Genomic DNA, 9,400 nt, shown 5'->3' on the forward strand with positions numbered 1-9,400 from the left:
TTTTGCCAAATATTAATCTAAGTGATTCTATATGGCCAGAGGCTCTGGTCATTACAACCAGAGGCTTTGGTTTAGAGTACTTGATTTTTATGGCTATCATAATATTTGTCACTTATAGGCATGACCATGAGATATTAAGAATCTCTGGTTTCAGACTAATGATTGCCTCTAAGTGGTGAGATTCAGCATACTCATCTTGCTGACTAGGAACAAAAATCTTTTCTCATCAAGAGCTTTTGTGAAGATATCAGCAAGTTGAATCTCAGTTGGAAGAAAGTACATTTATATATTACATTTTTCAACATTGTCTTTCAGAAAGTGGTACCTTACATCGATGTGCTTGGTTTTGGAATGCTGCACAGGATTTGCAGAGATGGCTATTGCACTCTTGGAGTCACAAAGGATTGGTATCTTTTCATATTAAAAGCCATAGTTCTTAAGCTGAGTCTTCATCCAGAGAACTTGTGAACAACAACTAGCAACAGCAACATATTCTGCTTTTGCTGTAGAGGTTGAGACACAATTTTGTTTTTTGGATTTCCAACTTACCAGCTTGTCCCCCAAGAGTTGACAGCTTCCAGACGTACTCTTTCTATCAAGCTTGCACCCTGCATGATCTGCATCTGTATAGGCTATTAGATCAAAGCCAACGTTCTTATGATACTAGAGACCCAATAAAGGGGTTCCCTTATGGTATGTAAATATCCTCTTGACTGTAGAAAGATGAGATTCTTTGGGGTTAAATTTATACCTTGCACAGAGACATGTAGCAAACATAATATCTGGTCTACTAGTAGTTAGGTACATGAGTGATCCAATCATGCGTCTGTAGTTTGTTACATCCATAGATTTTTTTGATGGATCAGCAAATAATTTGGCTCCTGTAGCCATAGGAGTTCTCATTGATGATGAATTTGAGAGAGTATTTCTTCAGAAGGTCAGTCACATACTTGGACTGATTGATGAAAATCACTTTTGAAGTTTGTTTTATTTGAAGACCAAGAAAGAAAGTAAGTTCTCCCATCATGCTCATCTCAAATTTAATTTTTCGTAATGTTTTGCATTTGTTGAGCCAAATATGATGTCGTCCACATATATTTGTACTAGTAGTATATCAMCTTTATGCTTCTTGAGAAAGAGGGTTGTATCGATTGTACCTTTTTCGAAACCATTGTTGATGAGTAGATAGAGTTTCATACCAGGCCCTTGGTGCTTGCTTTAGCCCACAGAGGGATTTGTCCAGAAAATAGACATACTCTGCACGTAAACTTCTTCTTGAAGTTTGCCGTTGAGGAAGGCAGACTTGACATCCATCTGATATACCTTAAAGTCTTTGTGAGCTGCATAGGCTAGGAATATCCTGATGGCTTCAAGTCWTGCRAYRGGAGCAAATGTCTCATCATAGTCAATCCCTTCTTCCTGGCAGTAGTCCTTGGCAACAAGCCTGGCCTTGTTCCTTATTACTATGCCATCTTCGTCCTTCTTGTTTCGAAAGACCCATTTGGTTCCTATGGTCGTCTTCCCTTTTGGTAGAGACATAAGGGACCATACCTTGTTTCTCTCAAACTGGAGTAGTTCTTCTTGCATTGCATCTATCCAGTTTTGATCTTGTAGGGCTTCAGAAATTTTCTATGGTTCTATCATGCTAAGAAAGTTGGCGAAGAGGCATTCATTGGCTGTTGCTGATCTCGTCTTTACACCAGATGTTGGATCACCAATGATTTGGTGATGTAGGTAGCCTTTCATCCACTTGGTGCTTGACTGGGGTTCTGGAGCAACAGGATGCGGTTCTTCATCGACTAATGGAACTGCTTGCTCCCCCTTGAAGCGATCATCTCCAGAGTTAGACTCTGGTTCTTGTTCTTGATCTGAAGACACAGAAGAAGTAGAAGGTGAAGTAACATGAGTTTCAGTAAGAGTTGTACCTTTAGCATTGGAGACTTCATGTTCTTCATTTGTTCTGGAAGTGGATTTTGCAGTAGGTGCATGTCCAGAGATTACTTCTTCTTCGAAGATGTCTTCAAATAATTGAGCTAATTCTGATTCATTGGGTTTGCCAAGTGATAAATCAGATGCTCTTCTTTGAAGTCCGAGTTCTGAACTGTTGTGTCCAGAAGTCATATATGTGGAGTCATCAAAGGATACATTGATGCTTTCTATTACAATTCTTGTCCTTTTGATGTAGACTCTGTAGGTTTTGGCGGTTTGAGAGTATCCCAGAAAGATCCCTTCATCGAATTTCTTATCGAACTTGCCAAGGTATTCCCTATCATTGAGTACAAAACATTTTCACCCAAAGATATGGAAATACTTGACATTTGGTCTTCTTTGATTAATGAGCACATAGGGTGTCTTCTGATGCCTCTTGTTGATGATGGATCGATTCTGGGTGAAGCATGCAGTAGAAATTGCTTCAGCCCAGAAGGTAATGGGTAACTCTGATGAAGCAAGCATGGTCCTTGCTGCTTCCACAAGGGTTATGTTCCTCCGTTCTACCACTCCATTCTGTTGTGGGGTTCTGGCTGCTGAAAAGTTTTGTGTGATGCCTTCAAGGATGAGGTATTCATCGATTCTGGCATTTTTGAATTCAGTTCCATTGTCGCTTCTGACTTTAATGAGTTTTCGTTGTAGAAGGACTTGTAGCCTTTTCATCACCCCAATGAGTAGGTCAGGAACATCTGATTTCTTCTTCATAAACTCAACCCAGGTGTATCTGGAGTATTCATCAACAAGTACAAGTGTTGATCCCAGATCTCTCAATAACACTAATAATCTAGTTAAGAATAACCAAATTATAGTGTTTTAATGAACAAAGTGATGAACACTCAAGAATAAATTATAAACAATAAAGAACAATCTTGAGTGTCAAAGGTTTCACTTTATTTATGAATAAGAACGTAAAAGCGACATTTAGTACAATAGGCCTAATCATCTATTTATACTAGTAAGCTAATTAGAAGATAACTATCTAATGAGACTTTTTAGCTAATCTTCTATTAACAGATAATGTTTATCTAAACTATTGATAAGCTTTAATATTAAGATAAACTTGAAGTGTAGCTGTCGACTTGTCATCTCTAGCTGTCTTCCATGGTATGATGAATCATCCTTATCTTTAAATCTTCATCGTATGCCTCTGGATGAATTGCTGAAGAATTYTCTAAGTGTTGTTGACCAGAGGGGCGATGAAGATGCTCTTTCCATCGCATCGCTGGTTGTTCATCGGCCCTCTGGTTGTTCTTCAGACTTAGCCAATTCTGCCTTGATGTCTTCATCGGTCTTCTGGCTCTTCATCACTTATTTTTTTCATTACTTTTTCACTTTATGAATTATGGAGTTTAACAATCTCCCCCTAAGTAATGAAAGAACAAACATAAACTAATCTAGTAACAATTGTGAAGATCAAAGACTAATCTAATAGAAAAACATCAAAGTCCAAATTTTCATTGGATGATGAAATTCTTACAATACTGGAATCAAAAGACATCATATAAAGGCAAAAATTTACAATTCATCATGACCTACCTTGAAATATTTCTCTGAAGCGCATAAGCAGTCTTCGATAGCCGATGACTGTCGATATCTCATGGATGAGTTGACTCCCTTCTTCTCTTGGCACGTGATTTCTACCAAGTCTTTTTATGATGACTTTATGAAACCATTCAAGTGTATCCGATGAATACTTGAATGCCTTAGTTAGTCTGAAGAATTTCTTTGCCCCGAACTCATTCTTGTAAACAAGTCCAAGTTCGGGTTGAGTTAAGACTGAAGAAAATCTTTTCTCCTGCAGGCCTGGGAAGTCTTCATTTGGTGGAGCGCAGGAGAGTCTTTCGATGCCTAAGCGAAGAGCAATTTTAAAATCACTCTTGGCTCGATGGTTTACCAGGGTCTCCATTGTCTTCACCATCGCTCTGTTCGCCATCCCGAATCTGATGCCATGATCCTGTCGCTGAGTCGTGTATGCATAAAGCTCGATCAAGTCATAGGGATTGAGGTTGATGAGGTTATTTTCGTTGAACGCGCTGATTTAACCATGTGCTCTTTCCACTGTGAACTCGATGTATCGTATGGCTCTATTGGCGAAGGTCCTCACTTTTAGATCCATGACCCTCCTTATCCCATCGTTTGAGAAGACATCCTAGGGTGCTTGGGTGGTCTGTCTAATAAACCTATGGTGTAGGAGGTCCATAGACTCAGGCGATAATATCGGAGGATTGATGGTCAAACTTTCATCGCAGTCGTGATACATATATTGATGAATATTTTCCTTCATAATGGGTTCCTTGGGTGGCAACTCTGGACGTCTCCGTATCGACTCCATGTTCTGTATAATTTCATCGACCATGCTCTGCGGAGGTTTCCTTGACGAAGAGGGAACATCCGCTTGCACTACGGGTGGTTAGGTTGATGGTTGTGTATGTGTTGGTGAAGGTATGGTTTCTTGTTGGGTTGATTCGGCTTGGGTTGGTTCTGGTTCATTGGGTGCGGTTTGGGTGGTTTCTGGTTCATGGGGTTCTGTTTGGGTGGTTTCTGGTTTATGGGGTTCTGTTTGGGTTTGAGGTTGTTGGGGTGATGAAGGTTGGATTATTGTTGGTTCTGGTTGTATGGATAAGGTGAAGGATTACGTGGTGCAAGGAGTTGGTGAAGGAGTTAAGGGTAGGTTTGGTGTAGGTGATGGAGTAAAAGGTGGAGAGGTTGGGTTTTCATCGGTTGAGGAACTCAACACGATGGGTTATGGGGTTGTAGTGAAGGGAACATGTACATTTTGTACATCTTCATAGGGCAAAGCCTCTGGTTCCCTTGCTTAGGTTCCTTTGGTTGAGGGTGGTGGTTGTGTTTGAGATCATGGTGTTGGTGGTGCATCGGATTCCGTTTACTGTGCAGCCGCGACCTCTGTCTCCCTCTCATGAGGTCCAAGACCTTGATTGTCGGGGTCTTGGTCGTCATGTTGTGGCCTCTTGTGTTGGCGGCTGCTGGAGCATGATGCTCTGCTCCTCTTCTTCTTTTCGTCCTTCCTGAAGGACGTAAGATACGCCTTCAGGACTGCTTGTCATCGGCTCTCCTTCATCGTTTGAAGGAGAGAAGTGGTGTGCCTTTGTTCATCGGCCAGGTTCTAGGAGAGAAACCTGGTTTGATGGATAGTGCGATGAACGAATTTGGGACTAATCTCATTGAAAGATGAGACGAGTGCCTTGGACAGAGCCCTTAGGTCGGCTCTGGTTGCGAACTCTGTGGTTGATGAGGAGGCTTGTGGTGGCACAAAGGTGGTGGTGGATGTAGATGGAGGAACGGGAAGGTTGGTGATGAGATCTCTCACCTCTACAATGAATGAGAAGAAGGCTTCATCAAAGGATGGGCCTACAGAGGGAGGTGGGGGTGGAGTAGGCTGTGGGATTTGGGCAAGTATTGTGGCTGGGAGTTGGGTAAGTGTGGTTTGGATGGTGGCCATTTGGTGGGTAAGGGTGGCAAGGGTTTCATCGATTGATGAAGTGGATTGAGGTGGGGCTTGTTGCGGGATTTGGGAAATGATGGAGGTTGGTAGGGTGTTAAGGTTTTGGAGGATGGTGTGTAGTTGGGTGATGATGTAGGTAAGGTTCTCATCGACCTCAGTTGCCTGGGCCGTGAGGGTGGCGATGGAGTGGATGAATATTTGGTTCCTTTGGGTGGCAAGGGAGGATGCTGTGTTGTGGTGTTGGTTGATGGTTTGTTGGAGTATTTGGAGACGTGTGGTATTTTCTCAGGTTTGGGTTTCAATTTGGAAGAGGTGGCGTAGAAGGATTGCAAGGGATTGTTGAAGGTCGGTGTTATCAGTTGAGGGTGGGCTGTCAACAACCCCTTGAATGATGAGTTTAAGGTCTTCCAAGGACCGCATAACTGAATTGACAAAGGCTTGGAACTCGGCCTTTGTGACCAGGTCTGCAATTGGTAACCCTGCAGCAACGGATGCTGCAGGTTGGGCCTCTACTCCGGAGGCGCCTTCTTGGCCTTGTGAAAATGTGGGCCTAGAAGGACTTCCATCATGTCCTTGATAGCCCTCAAGAGAGGAGCTATCTCATGATGTTGCGACATCAGCTTCCTCTTCCTCGGCTTCAGAGGCCGGGTAAGTGAAGCGAATGTGTGTCCCCTTCGGTAGATCAAATATCGAAGGGGGATGTGCATGAAAGGAAGATCGCTCTAAACGATCTTGGGGTTGTTCAATGTCAGAATCAACACATGCTTCTATGTGTGTGATTGGTTGTGTCGAGCCTTGAGGCGAAGGGGCTCTTATATCTTCATCACATCTCTGTTGGGAGAGGGGTGATGGAATATGGGGTTCCTCGGCTGATTCATCTCTAGAGGCCCGAAGAATGGCATCTGGATGGCTGGCTTGGGTAGGGATTGGACTGGGTCATCCTTGTTCAATACCCCTTTAGCTTTGATCGCCAGGGGTAGATGAGGTGGTTACCCTTTGGGTAGTGGGTGGAGGAATTGTATGAGTAGTGCCGGGGGAGGCACGATGAGTAGCATCATCATCATCATCTTCATCATCCGATGAAGATGTCTCATGTGCTCCCTCGCTTGGTTCAGGGGACGACTCTAGTCGCTCTGGGGTAGCTGCCCTCGGTTCCTGGGACAACATAGAGCGTTCATAGGTCTGGCGTATCTCAGACGTCGATGGAATGACATTGAGCATAGCCCTTGAGAGTGGGCGATTGATGGTGTAACCCTCGTTCGATAGGGTTGGTCGATGGCCGTGCATCTTGTAAACTGGAGTGAAGGGATCTTCAGCAGGTAGTCCATGTTTCCTCATTATGTCCCCAATGAAGAGGGCGAGGAAACGAGGGAAGAGAACCGCAGATAAAGGCTTGCCAGCGGCTTGGAGTTTGCATTTCTTGACCATCGCTGAGTGAATCTCATTGTAGATGAGAAAGGCGTAGTCAAGGTTGAGGTTGAAGAACAACCCGTGCATGATTGTCATGATGTTGATATTGCCTTGGTCCAATGACCCTAGCTTGCATGTGAGGGCCCTGTTGAGGATGGAGAAAAACATGTTCCACATCGACGGGAGGAATTGGCGTTTGAAATCTGAGACGTTGCATAGGTCACGATTGTAACCTAGCATTTTAACGAAGCGGAGGATGTCGTCGGTGGTGGGTGGTTCGTCATATTCTGCAATTCCAAGTTCCCGTCGAGTGGGAATGCACAGAACCCGAGAAACTTTAGCCCGCGATATTTTAAGCGAGCATATCATATCGTTTGGGGCATCCATGTCCCCCATGATTCCATGGCTGTCGGGGTGAAACTCACATGTTTGCCAGTACTGTTGAACGTACTTTAGTGGTACGCCGGTGTCAGCAAGGGTCAGGGCAAGAAGGAGAATACAGTTCTTGAAGAACTCGATCATGACTGTAAATCGGTCGTCGAACAGTGTGTTTCTTAGTTCAATAGCGTGGTTGTTTGGCTTCATGGGAAGGAACACGATAGCGCGGCTGTCGGCGCTGGTGGATTGAACTCTACTGTCATTGTTGTTCGATTCGTGGGAGGCGGAAGAGGCCATTGTTGAGGAAGTTGTAGGTTTTTGTTCGTCAATTTCTATTTGCAGGTTTTGGTAAGCGTAAAGAGGTAATGAAGGTAGAAGAAAGGTATTCATAGGTGGAGAGATGGTGGGGGTGGGGAATTGGAAACGGTTTCTTGATTATTATATTGAAAAAATCATGAAAAAGTTTTGGCGGGTTGGTAATTGACGATTTGATTTAAATATCGTGAGCCGTCTTGATTGTACGTGCCATTAATGTTGGAGGACACGTGTCAAGGCGGGGTTAGGGAAGGTGAAAGTTGAAAGGGTGTATGGGGAACAGGCTGTATATGGTGTCAGGCGCGTGTTTGGATGACGTAAGGATTATTTGAAATAAGAAATTATTTCAAATAATATCTTGATAAATATGTATCCAAAAACAATTTAAAATCCCATTTAATTGGAAGATTAATACTAATGACGAAGTTTTGATCTTCTAAAAACCCATGTTGTATAGTTTTTAGTCACAAAAGCTGCAATTTTGTATAATCTTTTAAAAGAATTTTGCAATTAAGATGGGTTTTGTGAATGAAAGATATTTTGTCATGGAACCAGAGGAGTTCTGGTTGAGCATGACATATTGGGTGAGGAACTAGAGGGGCTCTGCTTGTTGGATTGCATGATTAATAGCCTTGGATGACTAACCAGAGGTCCTAGATAAGCATTGATAATCCATTTTGTAGAACCAGAGGAGTTCTGGTTAAATTCATATTTAGCATTTAGGTGGCCAGAGGCTCTGGATAGTAAAACCAGAGGCTCTAGATGGAAAATGCATATAGTTTGAAGATGAAATAGTTGTTCCCCCTTGAATGATGCATGAAGAATGGTTTTGAGGTTTTCAAAAACTCCCCCTCAAACAAATAATAATGATGATTTAGGGGACCAGAGGCTCTGGTCTATACAACCAGAGGCTCTGGTTGTGAAGGATGATGAAATAAAGATGTGCAATGTGGCTAAGTATGCAAATGGATATGCATAAGGATGGGTCTTTGAGACCAGAGGGGCTCTGGTTCCAAAGGCTTTGAATCCAGAGGCTCTGGTCTTTAGAACTAGAGGCTCTGGTAGCAAAGACAAGGAAAAATATGTATGAGAAAATGGTTAAGGGTATGGGAAAGAGTATAGTGGTTGAGTCTTTGAGACCAGAGGGGCTCTGGTTCCAAAGACTTTGAAGCCAGAGGCTTTGGTCTTTAGGACCAGAGGCTCTGGTCTTTAGACGATGAAATGAAGTATGAAAATATGGTTAAGTCCATGTGAAGTAAGAAGAGGGAGACTCTTTGGGTCCAGAGAGGCACTGGCTGCAAAGAGTATGAATCCAGAGGCTCTGGTCTTTAGAACCAGAGGCTCTGGTTGGTGTAGAGATCCTAGGGATTGATGAAAGAAGGGTGTGGTGTATGTCAAGTTGTAGATGGGAACTTGATATCGCTGGATCCAAAGGAATTGGAAACCAGAGACTCTGGTCTTTGGAACCAGAGGCTTTGGTTGAGAAGGTAATACTTAGTGAAGAAAACTAAGTATATGCTTCGGACCAGAGGGGCTCTGGGTCCAAAGGGTGATGTAAAATGATGAGATTAAATGCATGAATGCCCAAGTCGAAGATTGAGATTAAATATGATTTGGTCTCAAAGAATTGGAGTCCAGACGCTCTTGTCTATATAACCAGAGGCTCTGGTGAGTAAAAGAATACTTGGTAAAAATTACTAAGTATTTGCTTTGGACCTGAGGGGCTCTGGTTCCAAAAGTGATGAAGATTGTTTGCCAGATTAATCGAAGTGATTCTAAATGGCCAGAGGCTCTGGTCTGTATGACCAGAGGCTCTGGTTTAGGATACTTGGAGTTTATGGCTAA

This window comes from Cynara cardunculus (genome assembly GCF_001531365.2).
Source record: "Cynara cardunculus var. scolymus isolate 2C chromosome LG 17, CcrdV1, whole genome shotgun sequence".
NCBI classification, from domain to species: Eukaryota; Viridiplantae; Streptophyta; class Magnoliopsida; order Asterales; family Asteraceae; genus Cynara; species Cynara cardunculus.